We start from the raw sequence: 25,585 nt of genomic DNA, 5'->3' as shown, positions 1-25,585 counted from the left end.
GACTCCCGCATGCGCCTGACCGGGATCCACCCGGCATGCCTACCACGGGGCGATGCTCTGCCCCTCTGGGGCGTCGCTCTGTTGCATCCAGAGCCATTCTGCTCTGTTGCATCCAGAGCCATTCTAGCACCTGAGGCAGAGGCCACAGAGCCATCCTCAGCGCCCGGGTCATCTTTGCTCCAATGGAGCCTCGGCTGTGGGAGGGAAAGAGAGAGACAGAGAGGAAGGAGAGGGGGAGGGGTGGAAAAGCAGATGGGCACCTCTCCTGTGTGCCCTGGCCGGGAATCCAACCTGGGACTCCTGCACACCAGGCTGATGCTCTACCGCTGAGCCAACCGGCCAGGGCCAAAAGTATGCTCTTTTATTTGAGTAAGTTGTCAACCTGTCTATACCTTAGCTTCCTCATCTCTAGAATGTTTAAGAATTATTATATTTAGGATTTCTATGAAACTGAAACAAGATTGTGTAAGTTAATAAACGTAATGACCAGGATAAAGATGTAATAAATGTTAGTCTCCCTGACTTATTCTCTTTAACAGATAGTTTTTATTTTATCTACTTTAAAATTTCCTGCCACATTTCATGCATAGTAGAATTATTTTTTTCATTCAGTGAGAAGTGGGGAGGCAGACAGGCTCCTCCATGTGCCCTGACCAGGATCCACCCAGCAAGCCCACTAGGGAGTGATGATCTGCCCATCTGGGGCATTGCTCTGTTGCTCAGCAACCAAGCTCTTCTTAGTGCCTGAGGCAGAGGTCATAGAGCCATCCTCAGTGCCTGGGCCAGTTTGTTCCAATCGAGCCATGGCTGCAGGAGGGGAAGAAAGAGAGAGAGAGAAGCAAGAGAGGGGTGGAGAAGATGAGTGCTTCTGTGTTCCCTGACTGGGAATTAATCCCGAGATATCCACACACCAGGCCAACACTCTACCACTGAACCAGCTGGCCAGGGTGAATAATGGAATTTTAATAAATGATATGTTCTAATAAAATAACTTTTAGATAAAAATTATTCTGTAAATCACTTAATTTTTTTATCCCTTAAATTAAGCACATTGTGTTTATGACCATTTTATTGAGACAACTGTAGTTTTGTCTGATACAAATATTTGTATTTTCCAGATTGGTAGACATGAGGTTTCCATAATTCTTTAATGTGGCTTTTATTAAAAAGTCAATATAAAGTTAGGTTTTAGTCTTAAAAATATTTTTTATGTTTTAATTTTATATTCTTTAATTTATATTTCCTTTCTAAAGAAATACTCAATTGCTCTATCCCTGGGATATAATATTTTTATTCTTTTCTTCAATATTTTCTTATTATTTGTTTTTCAAAAATAAAACTATTTGTGAAACCCCTGAGGACATGATTATCAGAAACAAAAATATTGAAATAAATATGTAAAAAATATTCCTCTTACATGCATATTGGTCAGAAAAATACAATAATCCAGTAAGGGCTTCCTAAGGGCACACATATTTTAAAGATCCAAAAATAATCATAAATATAAAAATTTATGAGGTCCCTTTTACTTTTCCTTGGGCCCCTTGCTGACACAACACACAAATGTTACCACACAAATCTTTGGCCTTTTGTTTATTTTCTGGTTTTGTGATTATGAGTCATGAAAACCTAGGGGAAATAGATCCTTCTCTCACCTGTGTGTCTCTTATCTTAAAAGTTATACTTATTGGGTAATGAGTGAATGTTATGTGTTTCTTTCTAGTAAAGAAATATTTTGGGGAGTGATGTCAGAAAATTGACAGCATTAAAAAAATCTAGTGTTTTCTCCACCCCAAACAAATTTGAACAACTATCTACATATGAAAATACCTTCACAAGAACCAAGGATTCTAGGTGAGTGATTATAGCACCTCGATAAAGCACAGAAATAAGAAAAGACACATTGAGGAGAGTAGAAAAAATAAATTCATATTATTCCCATCAACCCTCCCTCAAGCTATGGCATCCCAGCTCAGAGGAAAACACTCTCTAAGAAAAGGAGAGTTAAGTGTATACCCCAGAACAGGTCTACCTCAGTACCAGGCTGGCTCCCATGGCTCTAGATCCCTGACTCACCTAAGCACAAGACTGGCCCCCATGCATCTACACTATGAACAAGCTCCCTCAGAACCAGCCTCCTGGCTGGCTCTAGCAGCAGACTGGCCCCACATAAGCCCAATGCATAGGAAGTCTCTATAGCTACAAGCTGATTCTAGTACCAAGTAAGCACCCTTGAACCAAAATACTAGGTCCAACAAGTGGTCTCCAGAACCTGGTTGACCTCTCTGGATCGAGGATTCTAGTCCATCCTCTCAGACAGAAGCCACAAGCCTACCCAACTGCTGATTCAGGCGCCAGATCAGTCTAACCAAAAGACTTCAGGAGACACCACTAGATTGCCCAATTAGAATATCTTGATTGGCTCACTGGCAAAGGGCTCTGCCTGCTGAAGTCAGTCGGTAAAGACTAAAACAGGTGTCTGCTTCCTCAGATGCACAGTAAAGTTGCAGGATCAACAAACAGAAATAGTTATGTTTTATACATCAACAATGAACTGTCTACAAAAAAAATAAAACAATCCCATATACAATAACATCAAAAATAATAAAGTACTTAGGAATAAATTTAACCATGGATAAGCAACATCAGTACACTGAGCATTACAAAATGTTGAGGAAAGAAATTAAAAACAAATAAATTTTAAAATGTTTGATATTAATTAAAAGAATTAATATTTTTAAAATATCCATACTACCCAAAGCTGTTTCAGATTCAATACAATCCTTACCAAAATTCCAATGGCATTTTTCACAGTAAAACAAAAATAATACTAAAATTTGTATGGAAAAACAAAGACCCATAAAACTAAAAGGTTTCCACACAGCTAAAAAAAAAATCAGCGAAATAAAATGTTAACTTAAAAAACTAGAGAAAGTATTTACAAACCATTTGTCTAATAGGGAGTGAATATCCGAAATCTATAAGGAACTTATACAACTCAAAACCAAAAAAAAAGTAATTTAAAAATGAGCAAAGAACTGGAATAAACATTTTTCCACAGAAGATATGCAAATGGCCAATCAGTACATGAGAAGATGTTCAACATCAATGATCATTAGGAAAGTGCATATTAAAACCATAATGAGATATTACCTTATCCTATTAAAAGGCTATTATAAAAAAGACAAGAAAAAACAAATTTTGACAAGGCTATGGAGAAAAAGCACTTTTTCACATTGGTAGATATATAAATTAGATCAACCACTATGGAAAACAGTATAAAGGTTCCTCAAAAATTAAAACTAGAACTACCAGTGCTCACTTCAGCAGCACATATACTAAACAGTATGGAAAGATACAGAGAAGATTAGCATGGCCCCTGCGCAAGGATGACACACAAATTCATGAAGCATTCCATATTTTAAAAAAAAAACAAAAAAACTAGAACCACCATATGATCTAAAAATTCCAATTCTAGTTATAGCTAAAGAAAATGAAATTACTATCTTGAAAATTCACACCCATGTTATTGCAACAATGTTCACAATAGCCAAGACATGTTAACTACCTAACATTTATGATGAATGGATAAGAAAAGTGAGGTATATATATGATTATACAATGGTATATTATTCATACACATGCACCCCCATGTTAATCACAGCATTATTCACAGTAGCCAAGACATGGAAACAACTGGAAAGCCCTTTAATAGATGATTGGATAAAGAAAATGTGGTACATATATACTATAGAATACTACTCAGCCATAAGAAATGATGACATAGTATCATTTACAACAACATGGATGGACCTTGATAGCATTATACTGAGTGAAATAAGTAAATCAGAAAAAGCTGAGAACTATATGATTCCATAAATAGGTCAGACACTAAATTGGGAGGTCCTAGACCAGCGGTTCTCAACCTGTGGGTCACGACCCCGCTGGGGTTGTGACCCACAGGTTGAGAACCGCTGTCCTAGACATAAAGAGGAGTGCAGTGGTTATCAGGAGGAGGAGAAAAGGGGGAGAGGGAGCAGGAGGCGGGAGGGTGGGGTACATAAAGAGGGACAAATATAAGGTGACGGAGGATAATTTGACTTTGGGTGATGGGCAACATAATTGTCCAAATGATGTGGAAATATTTGCCCAAAATTTATGTACTCTAGTTGACCAACATCACCCTGTTAAATTTAATCAAATACAGTATAATGAACACTTATATGCAGAGTCTAAAAAAGCTGATCTTATACAAACAGTAAAGTGGTGGCTCCTGGGGCTGGGGGTAGGGAAATAAAGAGGTGTTTCTCAAAGGGTACGCACTACAAGCTTTAAGATGAGTGACCTCTGAAAGTTTAATATACAACATGGTGACCATAATTAATACTGTATTATATATGGTTAAGAAAATAGATGTTAAATATTATCACCACAAATACAGAAGAAATTATAGATCTATGAGAAGATGTAGGTGCTAACTAACCTTATGATAGTAATCATTTCACAGTCATACTTGTATTAAATCATCACATCACACACCTTAAACATATAATTAATTCAATTTTTAAAAAGATTTTATTTATTCATTTCAGAGAGGGAGGAGAGAGAGAAGGGTGGAGAAACAGGAAGCATCAACTCCCATATGTGCCGTGACCAAGCAAACCTGGGGTTTCCAACCAGCAAATTCAGTGTTCCAGGTTGATCCTTTATCCACTGCACTACCGCAGGTCAGGCTAAATTTAAATATTTATAGTTAATAATATTCCAATAAAGTGAGAAATAAATAAGTTTATCCTTAGCCATTAAAAAAAGCTAAACTTGCTAATATATATGACTATACATATATATTTCCAGCCCAAGTGATTATTTGAGCAGGTCTCACTCTATGACATCATATTATAAGGAATACAGAAGTGGAGGATAATATCAGAGGAATGTCAGCATAAGAAAACCCCATGTTCTCTTTCTTTGAAGTTATAACCATTTGAACAGCTATAATTTAATAAGAATTCCCTGTTCAATACACAAACATGTCTCAGAGATCCATGCATTAAAGCATTTGAAGATGCCTAGACAGAGAAGGAATCCATCAAATACCATGAATAACAAGGTAACAAGGCAGCTCAGAATGATAAAGAAAAATGTACAAAAATCAAATTTAAAAACATGGAAATATGTGATTTAGATGACAGAGAATTCAAGATCACAGTTCTCTGATTGAAAAGGCCAAGATACCCCCAAAAAAAAATAAAAAAAAATAGAAAGGCAGTTTAATGAACTCAAATAAAATCAATGAACAAAATGAGTACTTTACCAACTAGATTAAAACTTTGAAACTTAAAAAATAAAAGAAATTCTAGAAATGATCTTAATAAAAGAAGTGAAGAAAGAACTAGTGAGCTTAGGGAACAGAACTGATCATATGGAGAAAAGAATTAGTGGTACTGAAGATAGAATTTTAGAAATGATACAGATGGCAGAAGAGAGAGTCTTAAAAGTAAAAAAATAAAAGAATTCTACAAGACTTAACTGACTCCATCAGAAAGAGCAATATAAGAATTATGGGTGTACCAAAAGGAGGAGCAAACAAGGAAATAGAGACCCTCTTCAAATAGACAAGAATATCCCAAACTTATGGAAAAAGCAACATCTTCAAATATAAGAAATAAACAAACAAACAAAAAAAACACCTGATTATGCCAATCCAAAAAAGGCCATTTCCAAGACATGTTATATTAAAACTGTCAAAAAATAATGAGAGCCTGACCTGTGGTGGCGCAGTGGATAAAGTGTCAACCTGGAAATGCTGAGGTCGCTGGTTTGAAACCCTGGGCTTGCCTAGTCAAGGCACATATGGGAGTTGATGCTTCCAGCTCCTCCCCCCTGTCTCTCTCTCTCTCTGTCTCTCTCTCTCTCCCTCTCTCTCTCTTCTCTAAAATGAATAAATAAAATAAAAATTAAAAAAAATTAAAAAAAATAATGAGAAAGAAAGAATTATCAAGGCAGCAGAGAAGAAGACAGAAATCTGTAAAGGAAAGCCTCTTAGATTACTATCAGATTTTCAAGAACCAACCCTACAAGTTTGGAGAGAGTGGAATCAAATATTCAAACTACTGAAAAAAGAAACTACCAGACAAGACTAATATATCCAGAAAAATTATTCTTTAGACACAAAGGAAAAATAAAGACTTTCTACAGCATACAAAAACCAAGGAAATTTACCACGAAAAAACCTCCCTTACAGGAAATAATGAAGGGGTAATTCTACCTGAAAAAAATATATATAAAGAGACAAAAAAGATACAAAATTTTGAGCAAGACATCTTTTGACAGACAAATGCAGGACACTGCAACTTTTTCAGAATTGGATATTATACTTAAACATAATGATTAAAGGAGGTGAAAAGAGTAAAAATAAAGACAATAGCCACTGCAATTCAAATTTAAACTCACAGTATAGATAGAGATAATTTGTGACAACAAAACCGTAAAAAGAGAAAGAACAAAGGTCTATATTTGAAAAGGGCATTGAAGATAATGTGCATGCAGAAGAAAAAAGACTAATATATATGACTCTCTCTTGCATATAACTAAATGTAACCATGTAAAAAATACAACACTGAGACACATTACTTAAAAAACAAAACAAAACAGGAAACAGAAAAAAATCAGAATATCACCTAACTAAAATAACAGACAAAAACACAAAGGGGAAAAAAACGGAGACACAGAACTATTCAGAAAAACAAATAATAAAATAGCTATAAGAAATCCTCATACATCAACAATCAACCGAACTGTAAATGGACTGAACTCACCAATAAAAAGAGTAGCAGATTGTATCAAAAAACAAATTCCAACCATATGTTTCATTCAGGAGATACATCTGAGCTGCAGCAACAAATAGAGACTCAAAGTAAAAGTGTGGGAAATGATTTGCCAAGCCAGTGGCATCCAGAGAAAAGAGGATGTAGCCATACCTATATCTGATAAAAGAGATTTTAAGATAAAAAAAGGTAAGAAGAGATAAAGGTAGACACTTAATGATAAGGATGAAAAAATATTAAGAACACAACACTTCTTAATATTATATAACCAACCAGGGAACACCAAAATATATGAAATAACCATTAACAGAATTAAAGGAAGAAACTAACAAAAACACAATTATACTAAGGGACTTAAATACCACATTGATAGCTATGGATAGATCATCCAAACAGAAAATCAGTAAGGAAATGTTGACCCTAAATGGCACATTAAACCTAATGGACATAGTCAACATTTATACAACCTATCATTCCATAACACCAGATTATACATTCTTATCCAGTGCACATGGAACACTCTCAAAGATAGACCATATATTGAGACACAAGACTACCCTTAACAAATTTAAGAAAATTTAAATCATACCAGGGCTATGCATGTTCTGAAATTGAAAATCAACTGCACAAAGAAAGTGGAAAAAAACACAAGGATGTAGAGAATAAACAACATGTTACTAAACCATGATTTTACTCATATGTGAAATATAAAACAAATGAACATACCGGACAAACAAATAAAAACTCATAGAGGCAACAATATGGTGTTTACTAGAGGGAAAGTGGGGTGGAGGGGAGGTAGTAAAGAGTAAAGTGTGTCAAATATATGTGAAAAGATCTGACTTTAGGTGACAAATACACAATGCAAAATATAGGCTACATATAATAGAATCGTACATTTGAAATCTATATAATTTTGTTAATTCCTGTCACTCCCATAAATGTGATTTAGAAAAGAACACAGGCCCTGGCCAGTTGATTCAGTGGTAGTGTCAGCCCAGTATGTGGAAGTCCCGGGTTTGATTCCCAGTCAAGGCACACAGAAGCACCCATCTGCTCCCCCTCTCACTTTTCTCTTTCTCTCTATCTCTCTCTCTCTCCCCTCCTGCAGCCATGGCTCAATATTAGAGTGAGTTGGTCCCACACTGACGATGGCTCCATGGCCTCTGCCTCAGGCACTAAAAAGTGGCTCCAGCTTCAATGGAGCAAGAGCCCCAGATGGGCAGAGCATCGCCCCCTAGTGGGCTTGCCAGGTGGATCCTGGTTGGGGAGCATGTGGAAGTCTGTCTCTGCCTCCATTCCTCTCACTAACATAAAAAATATAATTAAAAAAAAAAAACACAACCTGAAAACAAAGAAACAAACAAAACAGGTTGCTTCCCATCCAGGCATTTTGAAATGTTCCCTCAAGCTCCCATGCAATTAGATGGTCAGTTTCCTGTCAATTCCACTACAAAATAACCTGAACATAGGTTCTGGTTTTCCTTTCAGGTGCCTACAATCTAATTATCTCTTATTGAATTATTTATTTTTCCCATTTTTGTATCACTGAATAATGCACCTTCTTTCTAATGCCATTCTCATAGGCATATATTGATAGCCTTGTTCACATCAGGTGATAGTAACTGCAGTTGATGCTGCATAAATAGAGGCTTAGTTTCCTTCACCTCCTGATTTGACCCAATCAATGAGATCACCTTCAGCTCAACCATATCAAGTTTACCACTTGCTGTGGTTCTGCTTCTACCCAGTCAACCTCACTTGAACAACACACTGGCCCTTCTAAAAGAACCTTCTCTGCCTTGAGAGTTCTGCCACTCTTTCTCCCTCTTTACACTGGACTGGAACCCTGTGGTCCTCTTTTATGCTCAAACCAAATGGTCACTTTCTGTTCCCACTGCGAAATAGAATTTGGAATCTTTATTCCTCTCCCATGAACCAGCACTGGACCTGATTTTTGAACTATTTTTTTTACTCCCTCTTCCATGTTAGTCATACAAGAAAAGTAGAACCCGTAAGTGGCATCAATCTGTACTTCAAAATAACACAATTCTTCCCTGTACCACAACAGGACATAGATGAAAGCCCTTTTTACAAGTGCATATTGAATGAACAAAAACAAAAATGAAACTAGTTTAGTCCAATGTGTGCACACATTAAATCTACCTTTCAGCTGGTGATGGGAAATTTGTCAGCAGACACAAGGATACAAGTAAAGCAAATAGTACTTTGTATGCCAATCAATTTACTTAAAAGGATAGTAAGACATTCATCAACATGTCCCAAGATATATATAACTCTATAATAACGAAGAAATTACTCTGATCCCCTAAGGTTGCTGCAGTCAGCCTCCTTTACAGCTTCAGGTGACCTAGTGGCATCCTGTTAAAAATGCCTTTAGAAAGCAATGACATTTACTTAGCCTTTGCATCAAAATGTAACAAGCTGGAATCCAATGCCTCCCTAGGTGGAAGAAACTATGGCTCTGTCTCCATCTCTCCGGAAGAATAATACAGCTCTCACAAAATCCATGGGAGTTAAATAAATGTTTGCTAAAAATAACACTGGTATTTGGAATTCATTATTAGAGACTTACTTTAATAGATTTCTCAAACTATTCCAGGGTTATTTCTTCTGACTACCCCTAATAAGCAAGAGAAAGTAGAAACTCAAATTCCCGTGCTTAACCTGATTTCTAAACTGTCAGCATGTTCTGTGCTACGTATCTTTTCCAACTTTGAAGCTAAAAAGCTTCCCTTCCAACAAAAAAGAACCCCACAAGAATGCCATGGTTTTTATCATTTTTAACACATCACTATTAAACACATTAACTTCTCTTGATTCTCAGGAGTGAGATCTCCATATGTAACTCTGGAATAAACTACATATACTATAAGCTGTTAGACAAATATAAGCTATCATCTTCATTATCATCATCATTCATAACAATCTGTTTTCTCTCCAGAATCTCCCTGTGAGTCACTACTTCCTCTGCTGTGTACAGTTACTGCCCTTCCAGAGACTTATCGCCTTACATCTGAGTATCTCCCAGCCCTCTCTTGTTAAAAAATAAATAAAATAAGTAAAAACCTGCATTCACTAGTTTGAAACATTCTAATTCAATTCAGTAGTCATTTATTAAGAACATTACCATGTGTAAACATTCACCACGAGGAAAGCAAAGACAAACAAGATAGAAGAGCAAAAATGTACACACAAATGATTCCAGTCCTAGGCAAGACAAATAGGTGACAGAGCAGAAATAAAACAGTGCCATGAAAACTCAGAGAGGGTAAGGCTTACTTTTGCTGAGTAAATTTGCAAAGCTTTAATTGAGATAGTAAAATCTGGAAGCAGCTTCAAAGGAAATGATAAATGTTTAAAGGAAGAGCTAGGTAGAGAGAGGTAAAGGAGGAGGAAATGTGAGCAGAGACATTTACGTAGAAGAGTACAGGTTGTGAACTGCAAACAGTAATTGAATGATTATGCCAAGAACGTCGAGAGTATAAGAAGCAGTGTTTCCCATATTCATCTCCACTGTAGATCTGTAGGTCACATAGCAACCTCAGGCCATCTAATATTCAGAAACCAGGTTATAAATAATAGGGGAAGAATTTTATAAAAATGGAGGAAAATATAGGGTCTTCTACTCTTTTACATCAGGTTAATAAGAAAAATGTTGGGGACAGTTGTTTTCCTTATAAGTTGGTTTTCTTGCTGCTCTTTAAGTTTAATCTAATAACCTATCTCTGCTTCTATGAGCCACTGCCAATTGTATCTTAAAGCAAGACACAGGTCATGTTCTCTTCCAGCACTGCCATTTGCTTTTGTATTTTTCTGTTCCAATGCTGACACAGATTGTTCCCCCTGCCCAATCTCCAGTCATTGTACATTTGTGTACACAAAAGTGTGGTGTAAAAAAAAACAACACAACAAGTTATTTCATTTTGTCCTGTGAATCTGGCTTTATGTTTCTCATGCTCTGATCTTTGTAATTTTTTTCATTTGCTCATATCAAAACTCATGTTTTTTCTAGGCAAATGACAAAAATTCAAATACAGAACACATTTTTAAAAATTAAATTGATAGCTCTTGAATGAGGACAGGACAGGTGTAGAAAGGTGAAAATTTGGTACAGAAACAATAATGAATCCTACTCTTGGCTAAAAACTATTATCATCTTGTTGCTTCTTCAACTCTCCAATTTTCTCTTTGCATCTTAGGCTGCCCTCACTAGCATCAGTCCATCATAGGTGCTACTGCTGGAGGGCTCTTGCTGAGCGACTTCTCGGTCCTTCCTTATCACAACTCTTGAAAAACCAAACGTAAATGTAAAATATTTAGAAATTAAATTGACTTAATTTGCATGTTCAAAGAATTAAATTACTCTTACTCTTCTAGTAAATTCACCACTGGATTATATAAGAACTTTCTCTTGATATTTTATGTAATTGTTTCTTTTTATTTACATTCTATTTTTATATCATTTGATATCAGTGCATGCTACAAAATCTTGTATTGTAGTTTGGTGTATATGATTTTTTTTTTATTTCTATAAAGGTATTGCTCTATAGCTCTTATCATAGCTCTTAGGCATATAATGACTGCTCCAGAGCAAGAAGTCTGCAGTCAGATTGCACAAATTCAAATTCCTGCACATATGCTTACTGTGTAACATGTACCTCAGTTTCTTCACCTTAAAACATGGATAGCCCTGGCCGGTTGGCTCAGCGGTAGAGCGTCGGCCTGGCGTGCGGGGGACCCGGGTTCGATTCCTGGCCAGGGCACATAAGAGAAGCGCCCATTTGCTTCTCCACCCCCACCCCCTCCTTCCTCTCTGTCTCTCTCTTCCCCTCCCGCAGCCGAGGCTCCATTGGAGCAAAGATGGCCCGGGCGCTGGGGATGGCTCCTTGGCCGCTGCCCCAGGCGCTAGAGTGGCTCTAGTCGTAGCAGAGCGACGCCCCGGAGGGGCAGAGCATCGCCGCCTGGTGGGCAGAGCGTGGCCCCTGGTGGGCGTGCCGGGTGGATCCCGGTCCGGCGCATGCGGGAGTCTGTCTGACTGTCTCTCCCCATTTCCAGCTTCAGAAAAAAGAAAAAAAAACCATGGATAATAATAATACATCACGGGCTTGTTATGAACTGAGAATAATAATTAATACATAATAAATACTACATAGGTGCTACCTACTGTTATTGGGATTATTGCTATATTTTATGTGATATGATTTCTTAAGGTCTATCCACATGGCTGTATCCAGCAGGACAATTATTTCTAACTGCTGCATCCTGTCTCACACGGTGTGTGCCCACTGTATTTCACTTCTCCACTCCCCCAGTGAAACTGCCTTGAACTCTCCACCTTCACAAACAATGCCCCTTGTATATGCCCATGGACCTTTGTAAAAATATCTCGAGGTGTAGACCCAGGAGCAAGATTGCTAGATTATAGGTCATGTGTACATTCAGTTCGAGTAAATATATACTTTCAGGTTGATCTCAGATGAGCTGTCTCACCCAGATTACAGGCCTGCTAGTAATACAGAAGGGTTCATGCATCCTCACATTGCTAGAAAACTTGTGTTATCCATGGTCAATCTGATGGGTAGAAAGTGATGTCTTGCTCTTACTTCAACTGTATTTCTGTGAATACTATGGAGATAGAAGATATCTTTACATGACTGGTAACTTTGGGGATATTTTCTCTGCGAGTAGCCTATTTCTACCTTTGCCTATATTTCATTGTGGTTAAGTTCCTAGTGTGTTAAGTTCCAGTTTTAGATATTGTTGATACTTTTCTCATTCTTATATCTGTTCATTTCATTCATAATATCCATAATTAAAAATAAATCTGCACTTTTTAAGTAACCAAGCTCATCCACGTTTTTACATCATAATTTTTGCTTTTGAGGTTTTTTTCTATGAAGTCTGTTCTCAACTTTAGGTGACAAAAAATGTCTCCTATGTTAGAGTTTATTAAGTTTGTAGAATTAATCTATTTGAAATCCAATGTTGTAATATTAGGTAGAAATTCAGTTTTTCCAGAGAGCCAGTTTTTCCAACATTATTTATTAAACAATATGTCCTTTCTTCATTAATTTGGGTTGAAATAATTCCCATAAAACACTTTGCATGGCCAAATGCTAGCTGCTTGCTATATAAAGGTAATATAATGTTCAATTCTATGTGTTTATTTCTAAGTGGATCACAGAGTTCTTTGAGTCAGGTCTGTGCCCAAAGCTTTCATGCTTAATCATCTCATCTCAAATTTATATGGGTATTTCTTTCATCAAGCTCACATGGGAGAATACACTCAAAGCAAATATTAATCTCACCTTCCCACTCCTCTCAGAGCCTGGTCTGCCTATTTTAAGGACAGACTGAAATAAGACCTAGTTTGGCCACTGCTTTGGATTTCATTTTTGATAAGTGGCCTTTAGTGTTTCCTGTGCAAAGCATGCCAGAACCCTGTTTTGAATTTCTACTCAACTAGCTACTATTGCTTCTCTCCCTTCTACCTCTCTATCTCACAAGAATTGTATCTATTCAACAAATTTTGAGCACCTGCTAAGCATTAGGCAAAGTGCTAAGCATGAGTTAAACTGTGTCAATAGTATAGTGAACAATACAGGTAAGGCTTCTGATTCAAAGGAGTTAACCATGGGGAAGAAATTCATTGAATGAACACTCCTAGAGATCTGTACATTCCAAACTGTAGTAAGTGCTGAGAAGGAAATCTACGAGGTACATGTAAGAATATAATGGGTAGGTGAAGTCTTCACTAAAATTAGAGATTAGGGGAAGCATTTTTGACATAGTGGAACTTAAATTGTGAGGTAGGGCCTGACTGGGTGGTGGCGTAATGGGTAGAGTGTCGGACTGGGATGTGGAGGACCCAGGTTCGAGACCCCGAGGTTGCCAGCTTGAGTGCGGGTTCATCTGGTTTGAGCACAGCTCACTAGCTTGAGCCCAAGGTCACTGGCTTGAGCAAGGCGTCACTCGGTCTGCTTTAGCCGCCTGGTTAAGGCACATAGGAGAAAGCAATCAATGAACAACTAAGGTGCCACAATGAAAAACTGATGCTTCTCATCTCTCTCCCTCCCTATCTGTCTGTCTCTATCTATCCCTCTCTCTCTGACTCTGTCTCTGTCAAAACAAACAAACAAAAACTGTAAGGTATGAAAATGGAAATGTAGGAATTTGCCAAAAGGAGCAAGGAGAGAGAGACCCAGTCAGAAATGCTGCATGTAATGGCTCTGAAGGAGAAAAGAATTTGATGATACCCGTGCCTGAGACCCCCAAAGTGGTCCAGGCTGGCTATCAGAAATGTTTTATATTGTGTTTTGGGGCAATGGTGGCAGGTAATTGGAATCAGAACCAACTTAATATTTTTAAAGTGGAATTCTCACCAAGACGTAGATTCCATAGTGTTTCTAGAGGCACTTGCAAATTAAATAAATTTTTAAAAAAAGATCTTTGATATTTTTAGATGATCCCTATAATGAGAGTTCTAAATAAGAATGCAAAGAAGAAAAAGACAGTACTCCCACTTGGTATGTAAATAGAGACAAGAAAATCTCATACTCACCCTAAACAACAACAACAAAAGCCTATACAATCTTATCAAAACAATCTATACAATCTGATCTATATTTGAGCCTATCAGAGAACCACGGTGTTGAGGGGAAAGCCACCAAAGTCTAAATTCCGGATTGATTCTAAAGAACTCACAGGTAGTCTTATCCAAATTCGTAAGAGCTTTACTAGGAAAAACTTACAAAAATAGGCACAGCAGCTGCTATGGCAGTGGCAGGTGGATAAAACCCACACCCTCCCAGAACGGAGTCCTTTTGTATAGGAAGTTAATAGCAAAACCATATGGTGGGTAGTCATGTAGACCACCAGAAAGAACAATGCATTTCTACGTTAAAAGATAACAACAGGCAGTTGTTAAATGCTATACGTTCATTAACCTCACTCCTGGGACAGGACATTTGTCTTAGGGGGGCAGCATTCCTGGCTTTGGGAGCAGTCAGCCCAACGTGAGGTACAGTCACAGAGAGCACGGCATTGAGAGCACAGCACCTCCCAGAGGCCTCTGCTGGAGCCACACTGCATCTCTATAGTGAGTTTCTCTACACAAGGTTTCAAAGCAACCAGGTCTACAGAATTCCAAAATGTGACAAGTTCTACTAAAGATAACCGGGAACCACAAACTGTTTTGCTTTTTGAAGAGAATAGGAGGAAGAGGTGGCGACCATAAAAGTGAGTAGAAGGAAACAAAACTTTTAACAAAGCTTAACAACGGTTTTTAACAAAGGCTTACTATAGGCTAGCATGAAAATTTAGAATCTCTGGAAGCCAAAGACACAAGGAGAGTCTGCCAACACCAGCAATTTAACATGACCCTCTACTAGTTGCTCACAAGAAAGACTGAGGTCAGTTCAGGAGACTGACCTCAAACACACTTCCGCTTTGTATCAGTTTAATATCCTGTGCATTTCCTGTCCTTCCCCCAGTGACAGATGGTTTCTGCTTAGGTTTAGTACAGGGTCAAGGATATGAATTTTCTACCCCTCTTTAGCACCTGAAGTCCTTTTCAAGAATTCCTACGTTTCAAGTTTCTGTAAAGGTGTAAGACCCATAGTAGCGGCCTCGTCCCACGTGGAGGTACAGGCAGATGAAGAATATGGAGGCGCCGTTGGCATGGAGGTAGCGGAGGAGTCAGCCGTAATTTACATCTCGGCAGATATGTGTTACAGAGTTAAATGCTGTGGTGGTGTCAGAAGTGTAGTGTATGGATAGACCTGTTAGAATTTGTACTGCTAGACAGATTCCTAAGATAGATCCAAAATTTCGTCAGGAGGAGATGCTTGAGGGTGCGGGGAGGTCGATGAATGAGTCGTTGATGATTTTAAAGAGTGGGAGGGATTTGCAGATGTTGGTCATTATTCTTAGAGTTGAATTACAACAGTGATTTTTCATGTCATAGGTCATGGATAGAGGCCATGTAGGAATTATGATGACATTATTGCGTTTATTTTAAATATCATTTTCGTAGTTGGGTTCGTGGGGTTTTCTTCCAAACCCTCGCCAATTTGTGGTGGGTTGGGGTTGATTGTGAGTGGTGGGGTGGGTTGTGGTATTGTAATTAGTTTTGATGGGCCTTTTTTAGGTCTTATGGTATTTTTTATTTATTTAGGGGGAATGTTGGTAGTTTTTGGTTATACTACGGCTATGGCGACTGAGCAATATCCGGAGGTATGGGTGTCTAATAAGATGGTTATGGGTTCTTTTATTGTAGGCTTGCTTATGGAGGCGGGGTTAATTATCAGTGTAATTGAGAGTGAGGGTGTTCAGTTGGAGGTAATTTTAAAGTTCAATGATATGGGGGATTGAGTAATTTATGATACAGGTGATACTAGATTTTTTAGTAAAGAGATAATGGGTGTTGCAGGATTGTATATTTATGGGACTTGATTGGTGGTAGTTACAGGGTGGTCCTTGCTTATTGGGGTTGTGGTGATTATGGAGATTACTCGTGGAAATTAAATATGAGCATAGTGAGGGTTAGGGTGATGAGGAATGAGAGGAAATATAGTTTGACTAGGCCTTTTTGATTAGAGACTGTGGTGGAGGATTTTATATGTATGTTTGAGATTGATTTTAATAATAGTATTTCTAGTCAGATTTGGTCCAGTAGGAGAGAGGCAGGTTTCTGGCTCATTGTGAGGCCTATTAGTGGTTGGAGTCAGTGTATAATGGTGGGAAAATAGCCTAAAAGGTTGGAAAATTTGAATATGTTTGATGGTTTGTTTAATTTTAGGTTGTAGGTGATTTGGTTTAGTTCTAGGGCTATTATAAATCCTATTAGGGTCACTCCTAGGGCTGTAAGCTTTAGGTAGAGGAGTATAGTTATTTGTGGGATGGTAGTTGGGGGGATGTGGTTCGATAGTAGGAATCCTGCAAAAATGCTTCCAATTAATAGGCGTTTAATAGAGTTAATCAGGAGCGGGTTGTTTTCATTAATTAAAATAACAGTGGGGAATCGTGGCTGTCCCGGGAGTGCAAAGAAAATGATTCGGGTACTGTAGACAGCTGTGAGGGAGGTAGCTAGGAGGGTTATCAATAAGGCTCAGGCGTTGGTGTATGAGGTGTTGGTGGCCTCAATAATAAGGTCTTTGGGAATAAAAGCCCGTTAGGAAGGGGGTGCCTGTTAAGGAAAGGCTTCCGATAATTAAGGCGGTAGTGGTGAAGGGCAGGGTTTTAAATAGGCCTCCTATTTTTCGGATGTCTCGTTCATCGCCTAAGCTATGGATGATTGATCCGGAGCATATGAATAGTATAGCCTTGAAGAATGCTTGTGTGCAGCCTGACCAGGCGGTGGCGCAGTGGATAGAGTGTCGGACTGGGATGCTAGAGGACCCAGGTTCGAGACCCCAAGGTCACCAGCTTGAGTGCGGGCTCATCTGGTTAGAGCAAAAAGCCCACCAGCTTAAACCCAAGGTCGCTGGCTCCGGCAAGGGGTTACTCGGTCTGCTGAAGGCCCGCCGTCAAGGCACATATGAGAAAGCAATCAATGAACAACTAAGGTGTCGCAATGTGCAACGAAAAACTAATGATTGATGCTTCTCATCTCTTTCCATTCCTGTCTGTCTATCCCTCTCTCTGTCTCTGTATAAAAATAAACAAATAAATAAAATTAAAAAAAAAAAGAAAAAAAAAGAATGCATGTGTGCAGATGTGGAAGAATGCTAAGTAAAGTTGGTTAATTCCAATGGTTACTATTATTGGCCCAGTTGACTGGAGGTGGAAAAAGCAACGATTTTTTTTATATCATTTTGGGTGAGGGCACAGACCGCTGTAAATGGGGTTGTGATTGCTCCTAGGCATAAAATTATGGTTTGTACCAGTTTATTATTTTCTGTTATAGGGTAGAATCGGATCAATAGGAACACCCCTGCTATAACTATGGTGCTTGAGTGTAATAGGGCAAAGATGGGTGTGGGGCCTTCTATGGCAGAGCGGAGTCATGGGTGAAGCCCGAATTGGGCGGATTTTCCAGTGGCAGCTAGGAGTAGGGTCATTAGTGGGAAGTCTCTGTTTTCTAGATTTAGAGCAAAGATCTGTTGAAGTTCTCATGTATTAGAGAATTTTGAGGATAGGAGACTTTTTCCAAATACCATATGACATTTATTTATAACCCAATCCCTGTAACTACCAACATTTAGCTGAAATGGTGGGTGGGGTGGAGGGGGTGGAGTGTTAGTGTGAGGATTTTACTTCACATGAGAGATTAGTCTAATACACTCCTGGGTTTGTGCCAGTTACCTATGTTGCAGCTGCTTGCTTATCTCTCTGCTATGACCATGAGATTGGCTCAAGTCTCCTGAACTGACCTCAAACAAAGTAGAAGTGTGTTGCACTTAGGAAATAGCAGAAATTTGTTGGAACCCAACACACAGCTGAACTCTTCAAAGACACAATGCAGAGTTCAGCTGCCACAGTGGGAAGGTGAGGCATATCAAGAAAGCTCACCCCTCAGGTTGAGGACACAAAACTCACTAAGACTGATGCTGAAGAAGAAAAACACAGGCCCTTCCACTAACACCGGGAGTAGCCTTGAAGCAAGTGAAAAACAATGGCACTCTCCCAGTGGGGGAGGGAAAAGAACTGAGTGACATCCATTTGTGGTGCAGGAAGGTGTGAGTGAGACCTGCTAAAACTGAGCAGAGTGGGACTGAGACGAATGGAGAATGTTCACAACTGCCACAATTTCTTCTCCCACTATGGATATCCAGGACTCGCTCTAAGCAAAAAATGGCAGACGCTTTCTATTATAAGAATTTGAAGTCTATGATGCATTAAAATAATCATAGCAATAACAAAATCCATACACAGTGAAATTAATTAAAGTCCCCACAATTGAAAACTGATAGGAAAAAAGGTATGATCATTACAATGCATAAACATGATTTACCTTAGTTTCTAGTGATTTCCTATGTATAGTATTAGCAATAAAAAATTATCGGCCTGACCAAGTGGTGGCACAGTGGATAGAGCATTGGACTGGGACACAGAGGACCCAGGTTTGAAACCTTGAGGTGGTCAGCTTGAGCGCAGGCTTATCTGGTTTGAGCAAGGCTCACCAGTATGAGCCCAAGGTCACTGGCTTGAGCATGGGGTCATTCAGTCTGCTGTAGCCCTCAGTCAAGGCACATATGAGAAAGCAATCAATGAACAACTAAAGTGCGGCAATGAAGAATTGATGCTTCTCATCTCTCTCTCTTCCAGTCTGTCTGTCCCTATCTGTACCTTTCTCTGTCTCTGTCACACACACACACAAAAATATCAAACATAAAATATTGGCAGGAAAAATAGATCCATTGATAAGAAATCAAGCAACAAACAGAACCACACCCAGAGATGCTCCAGTGTTTGTATTATCAGATACTTTTACTATTATTTATTTTCTTTCCATTGATTTGGATACGTGGGTGCGGAGACAGAGAAAAAGAAGTATCTACTAGCTGCTCCACTTAATTGTTCCATTGTGACTCCTTGGTTGCTTCTCCTACATACCCTGACTGAGAATTGACTTGTGACCTTGGTGCACCAGGATGATGCTCTATCCATGGAGCAACCCAACCAGGGTCCAAATAGAGACTTTTAAAATAAATATAGTCCCTGGTAAGTTGACTCAGTGGTAGAGCATCAGCCCATTGTGTGGAAGTCCCTGGTTCGATTCCCAGTCTCAACTCACAAGAGAAGCTACAATCTGCATCTTTACCCCTCCCCATTATCTCTCTATCTCATTCTCCCTCTCTTTCTTCTCCTCCTGCAGCCATAGCCTGAATGGTTTAAGCAAGTTGGCCCCAGGTGCTGAGGATGGTTCCATGGCTTTGCTTCAGGTGCTGAAATAGCTCAGTTGCCAAGCAATGGGGCAGCGGCCCCAGATGGGCAAAGCATCATCCTGTAGGGAGCTTGCCTGGTGGTCCCCATGAGACACATGGGGGAGTTTGTCTTTGCCTTCCTGCTTCTCACTTAATAAAAAATAAATTAATTAAATAAAATAAATATATAATTAATATGTTAACGGATGAATGAAACAGATTGATTCTTGGAAGAAATAGATGATGCTAATAGCCCTGTATTTATTAAAGAAAACTGAAAAGTCTCCCAAGAAAAATTCCAGGCTGAAATAACTCAACAGAATAAAAGAATTAATACCAATTTTAGGTAAAACTATTTCATAAAGTAGGATAGTAGAAAATACTTAACCCTACCAAATCATTTTCATTAGACCAGAATAACTCAATTACTGAAACAACAAAAAAGTACAGTACAAGAAAAGAAAACTACATATATATGTCACAAATATAGATGCAAAAATTGTCTTAAAAAGTATTAGCAATCAAACCCAGCAACACACAAAAGGATAACAGAACACAGGAATTTAGGTTTATTCTAAGAAAGTAAGGTTGCCTTAACATATGGTTCACCACATCAACATACAGAAAATGTATATGACCATCTTTACAGATACAGAAAAAAAATTGGTAAAATTCAACATCTATTTATAATAAAAATTATTTTAAAAACTAGAAATAGAAAAGAATTTCCTCAACTAAAGGCATATATATATAAAATAACTATAAACATATGCATAATAATGAAAGATGAAATTCTTTTCCCCAAAGATCAGAAACAAGGCAACATTATCTGTTTTCATCACTGCTAGTCAATGTAGAACTGCAGTCAAAAATAAATAAATAAATAAAAGAAGAAAAGTTTGTTTTAAGCATGCAGATTAGAAAGGGAGAAGTAGGCCCTGGCTGGTTGGCTCAGCAGTTGAGCATCGGCCCAGCATGTAGAAGTTCTGGGTTTGATTACCAGTCAGGGCATACAAGAGAAGCAGATCACACAGGAGAAGCAACCATCTTTTCCTGCTTCTCTATGTCCCCCACTCCTCTCTCTCTCTCTCTCTCTCTCTCTCTCTCTCTCTCTCTCTCTCTCTCTTTCTCTCTCTCTGCCCCGGGAACTGAGGATGGCTCCATGGCCTTACTTCAGGTGCTGAAATGGCTTGGTTACTGAGCAACAAAGCAGCTGCCCCATATGGGCAGAGCATCATCCTATCACCCTGCTGGATGGATCTCAGTCAGGGTGCATGCAGGAGCCTGTCTCTGCCTCACTGCTTCTTACCCCTCAATTAGTAAAAAAAAAGTAAGAAAGAAGGAAGGAAGGGAGAGAGGAGGATGGGAGAATGGGAGGGAGGGAGGGAGGGAGGAAATCTGTCTCTCTTCACAGAAAACATGATTATTTACATAATAAATCCGGGGAATGGACAACAAAGCTTCCAGAACTAATAGCTAAATTTAGCAAGATCACAAAATATAAGCTAAATAGGAAAAAAATATTACATTTTAGTATAAGAACAATAATTAGTTGGAAATTAAATTTTAAAAATAGTATTACTCATATTAGCATCAAAAACATGAAATAGAAATGTTTCACAAAATACGTGGAACAACTATACTCTGAAAAGTAAAACACTGTTGAGAGAATTTAAAGACCTGAATTAATGGAAAGGTATATTGTGTTCATAAATTAAAAGATTTATTCTGTTAGTATTAATTCTTCACAGATGAATCACCAATTTAACATAATCCCAATCAAGTCCTGGTCGGGTACCTGAGTTGTTAGAGTATTGTCTAGATACACCACAGTTGCGGGTTCAATCCCCAGTCAGAGCACATACAAGAACCAACCAATGACTGTATAAATAAGTGGAGCAATAAATTGATCTTTGATCTCTCTCTGTCTCTCAAATCAATAAATTAAAAAAATTTAAAACAAACAAATGAATAAATAAATGAAATTCCAATCAAAACATCAGCAAGTTTATTTTTGTTGAAATTACCAAGCTAATTCTAAAATTTACATCAAAATGCATAGGAGGCCCTGACCTGTTGGTTCAGTGGTAGAGCATCAGCCCAGTGTGTGGAAGTCCAGGGTTCGATTCCTGGCCAGGGCACACAGGAGAAGAACTCATCTGCTTCTGCACTCTTCCCCCTCTCCTTTCTCTTTATCTCTCTCTTCCCCTCCCGTGGCCAAGGCTACATTGGAGCCAAGTTGGCCCAGGCGCTGAGGATGGCTCCATGGTCTCTGCCTCAGGTGCTACAATGTCTCTGGTTGCAACTGAGCAACACCCCAGATGAGCAGAGCATTGCCTCCTAGGGGGCATGCCAGGTAGATCCCGGTTGGGTGCATGCAGGAGTCTGTCTCTCTGCCTCCCCACTTCTCACTTCAGAAAAAAGAAATGCATAGGATTTACTAACACATACAAATCAATTTTGAAGAATAACAAACTTGGAGGCTTAAAATTATTTGTTTCAACATTCCATACAAAGTTATATTAACTAAGATAGTTATTTTGGTGTAAGGATAGACATAAGGATCAATGAATGACAATAAAGAATTCACAATAAAAGGCCAATATATATGATCAATTGATTTTCAATAATGATGCCTAACTACTTCAACAGGAAAAGGATAGTTTTTTAAACAAATAGTGTTGGAACAATTTGACACCTATATGCAAATATGAACTTCAACTCAGACTTCCTAACAGATACAAAATTTAAACCTCAGTTGATCACAGATCTAAATGTGAGAGTTCTAACTAGAGAACTTCTAGCAGACAGCATAGAAGAAAATCTGGTGACTTAAGTAAGACAAATGTTTCTTAGATAGAATTCACCAAACAAAAACCATACAAGGGAAAATTAATAAATCTGACTTTATCAAATTTAACAACTTTTATAATTGTTATAAAAATTTAACAACTTTTATAATTTCAAAAGACCAATTAAGGGGAAAAAAGAAACAGAAAGATAAACAAGCCATAGACAGGCAGAAAAAAAAATTTACAAAACTGATATGAGATAAAGGACTTGTATCCAAAAATGTAAAAGAAACTTCTTACAACTCAATAATTAAATAATATAATATAATGTGGAAAAAGTCTGCATAAACAATTTGATATATATATATATATATATAGCAAACAGATATAGAAGAGATGCATAACATTGTCAGTCATCAGAAACATGAAAATGTAAAATTATGATATTTCATTGCATGTGTGCCATAAATTATAAAATTAAAAAGAGTTAAATTGGTAAGTGCTGCAGTGATCTGGAACTCATATATCACTGATAAAATGATACAACCACTTTGGAAAAGTTTGGCATTTTCACACAAATTTAAACATTCAGTTATGTTTACCCAGCAAAACCATTCTAGTCATTTATATAGAAGAAACAAGGCATGTCCAAAGATGGATTTGTTCAAAATATCTAAAACCGGGGAAAAATTAATTAATTGGTAAAAGGTTAAACAAACTTTATTATATCAATGCAATACTTACTCCTCATCAGCATAAGTACAAACAATTGGTACATATAATATAAATAAATCACAAAATCATTATCATAAGTAAAAGAAGCCAGACCTGAAAGATTGCATACTATATTATGCTGCTTATATGGTCTCTAAAAAAGCAAAACCAAAGTTTAGAAAATGTATCAATATTTCCCAGGGACTACAAAAGTGCATGAGTAAGCTTTTTGAGGTAAGAGATATGTTCTGCATCATGATGGTGATGGTGGCTGCATGAATACATACATTTGTCAAACATTGCATAACAGACCTGGCTGGATAGTTCATTTGGTTACAACATAGTCCCAAAGCACCAAGGTTGCTGGTTTGATCCCTGGTTAGGGCACATACAGGAACAGATTGATGCTCTTCTCTCTCTCTCTCTCTCTCTCTCTCTCTCTCTCTCTCTCTCTCTCTTGCTAATCTTATTTCATCTATCTCTTCCCACATTCTCAAACCATATCTTAAGCATCATATCATTTTACCTAAAAAAGACTTTAGAATGTATTTTCAAGTAATGAATACTGCTTAACATAACCACATTAACATTGTCATACCAAACAAATTTTATGGAAAGTCCTTAATATCATCTATTGATAATAGCTAATAAGTTTTGTTTTGTTTTGCCTTGTTTTCTGACATGGGGTAAATAATAGGATGTTTCTATGGCAATGGAAATAATCCAGTAGAGAAAAAATGATGATGTAAGAGAAGACAGAAAACGTATGTTGGAGCAATATTCTTGAGTAGGCAAGAGAGGCACGGGATCTAGCACAAATATAGAGAAATTAGCATTGGTAAGAATATGGATAGTTCATCTTCACTAACAAGTGAGAAGGCAAAGTATTTGCTGTGGTTACAGATGTCGGGTACTTTGACAAATAAGGTAATGAGAGCAGAATTTCTCTTTCATCTGCTTTTATTTTTAGTGAATAAGATTCAAGATCATTAGCTAAAATGGAGGATAAACTGGATGGTGTTAGGGATTTGCAGAGATGCATCCAATAAGACTCTAAGAAAGTGATAGCATGAATGACTAGGGATATCCATTATGGTTTTAAGAGCCCACTTGATAAATGTAGTCATAGATTTAAGGTGAGACTAATCAACATGATTGGTTTTTTCCTCCCACTGCATTCAGCTCCAGAATGATAGAACTATCCATAGGATATTACAAATATGTGTAGACCACTTAGTTAATTCCAGAAACACCCCATCTCAGTCTAAAAAAATAAGTAGAGGAAAGAAAAAGAAATGTGTTTAAAAAGGTGAAAACACATATTAGGCATAGAAAATATACAAAGGCAGAGAGGTGAGAAATAAGTGTTTAAGTGTAAGAAAGTACAGTATTTTGATTTTGCTGAAATTTAAAATGTAAAAAATTGAATGGTAACAAATTCAGCTAGAAAGGGCAATAGATCATAGAAATCTTTTTAACAAAGCTTAGTTTTATCCTGTAGGCCAGGGGTAGTCAACCTTTTTATATCTACCGCCCACTTTTGTATCTCTGTTAGTAGTAAAATTTTCTAACTGCCCACCGGTTCCACAGTAATGGTGATTTATAAAGTAGGGAAGTAACTTTACTTTATAAAATTTATAAAGCAGAGTTACAGCAAATTAAAGCATAGCCTGACCAGGCGGTAGCGCAATGGATAGAGTGTTGGACTGGGATGCTGAGGACCCAGGTTCAAGACTCCGAGGTCACCAGCTTGAGTGCAGGCTCATCTGGCTTGAGCAAAAAAAAAAAAAAAAGAAAAAAGAAAAGCTCACCAGCTTGTACCCAAGGTCCCTGGCTCAAGCTAGGGGTTACTCGGTCTGCTGAAGGCCCGTGGTCAAGGCACATATGAGAAAGCAATCGATAAACTAAGGCGTCACAACGAAAAACTGATGATTGATGCTTCTCATCTCTCTCCATTCCTGTCTGTCTGTCTCTATCTATCCCTCTTTCTGTCCCTGTAAAAAAAAAAAAAAAAAAAAGCATATAATAATTACTTACCAAGTACTTTCTGTCAGATTTTTGCTAAGTTTGGCAGAATAAATCTTTATAAAACAACTTACTATAGTTAAATCTATCTTTTTATTTATAATTTGGTTGCTCCGCTACTGCCCACCATGAAAGCTGGAATGCCCACAAGTGGGCGGTAGGGACCAGGTTGACTATCACTGCTAGGCAATGGAAGGCTAATTCATAGTTTTAAGCAGGGAAATGAAAGGTTTATTTGTATAGTTTTGATAAAATAAAATAAAATATATGTGAATATTTGAGAAAGTCAAGAAACCACAAAATAAGTCATTTGCAAAAGTCCAGACAAGAAAAAATG

General features: G+C 37.9%; 1 non-coding gene across 1 annotated transcript; it reads left to right on the top strand.

Moving 5' to 3' along the window:
* The first annotated feature begins 3,314 nt into the window (after positions 1–3,314).
* On the top strand, positions 3,315–3,424 carry LOC136401928 (U6 spliceosomal RNA). The gene has a single exon (XR_010750851.1). It is a non-coding gene; the product is annotated as a U6 spliceosomal RNA (small nuclear RNA).
* Positions 3,425–25,585: the final 22,161 nt, after the last annotated feature.

The sequence above is a fragment of the Saccopteryx leptura genome, chromosome 3 (genome assembly GCF_036850995.1).
Source record: "Saccopteryx leptura isolate mSacLep1 chromosome 3, mSacLep1_pri_phased_curated, whole genome shotgun sequence".
Classification (NCBI taxonomy): domain Eukaryota; kingdom Metazoa; phylum Chordata; class Mammalia; order Chiroptera; family Emballonuridae; genus Saccopteryx; species Saccopteryx leptura.
The sequence above is the reverse complement of the archived record's forward strand: the minus strand, read 5'-3'. Positions and strand labels throughout refer to the sequence as shown.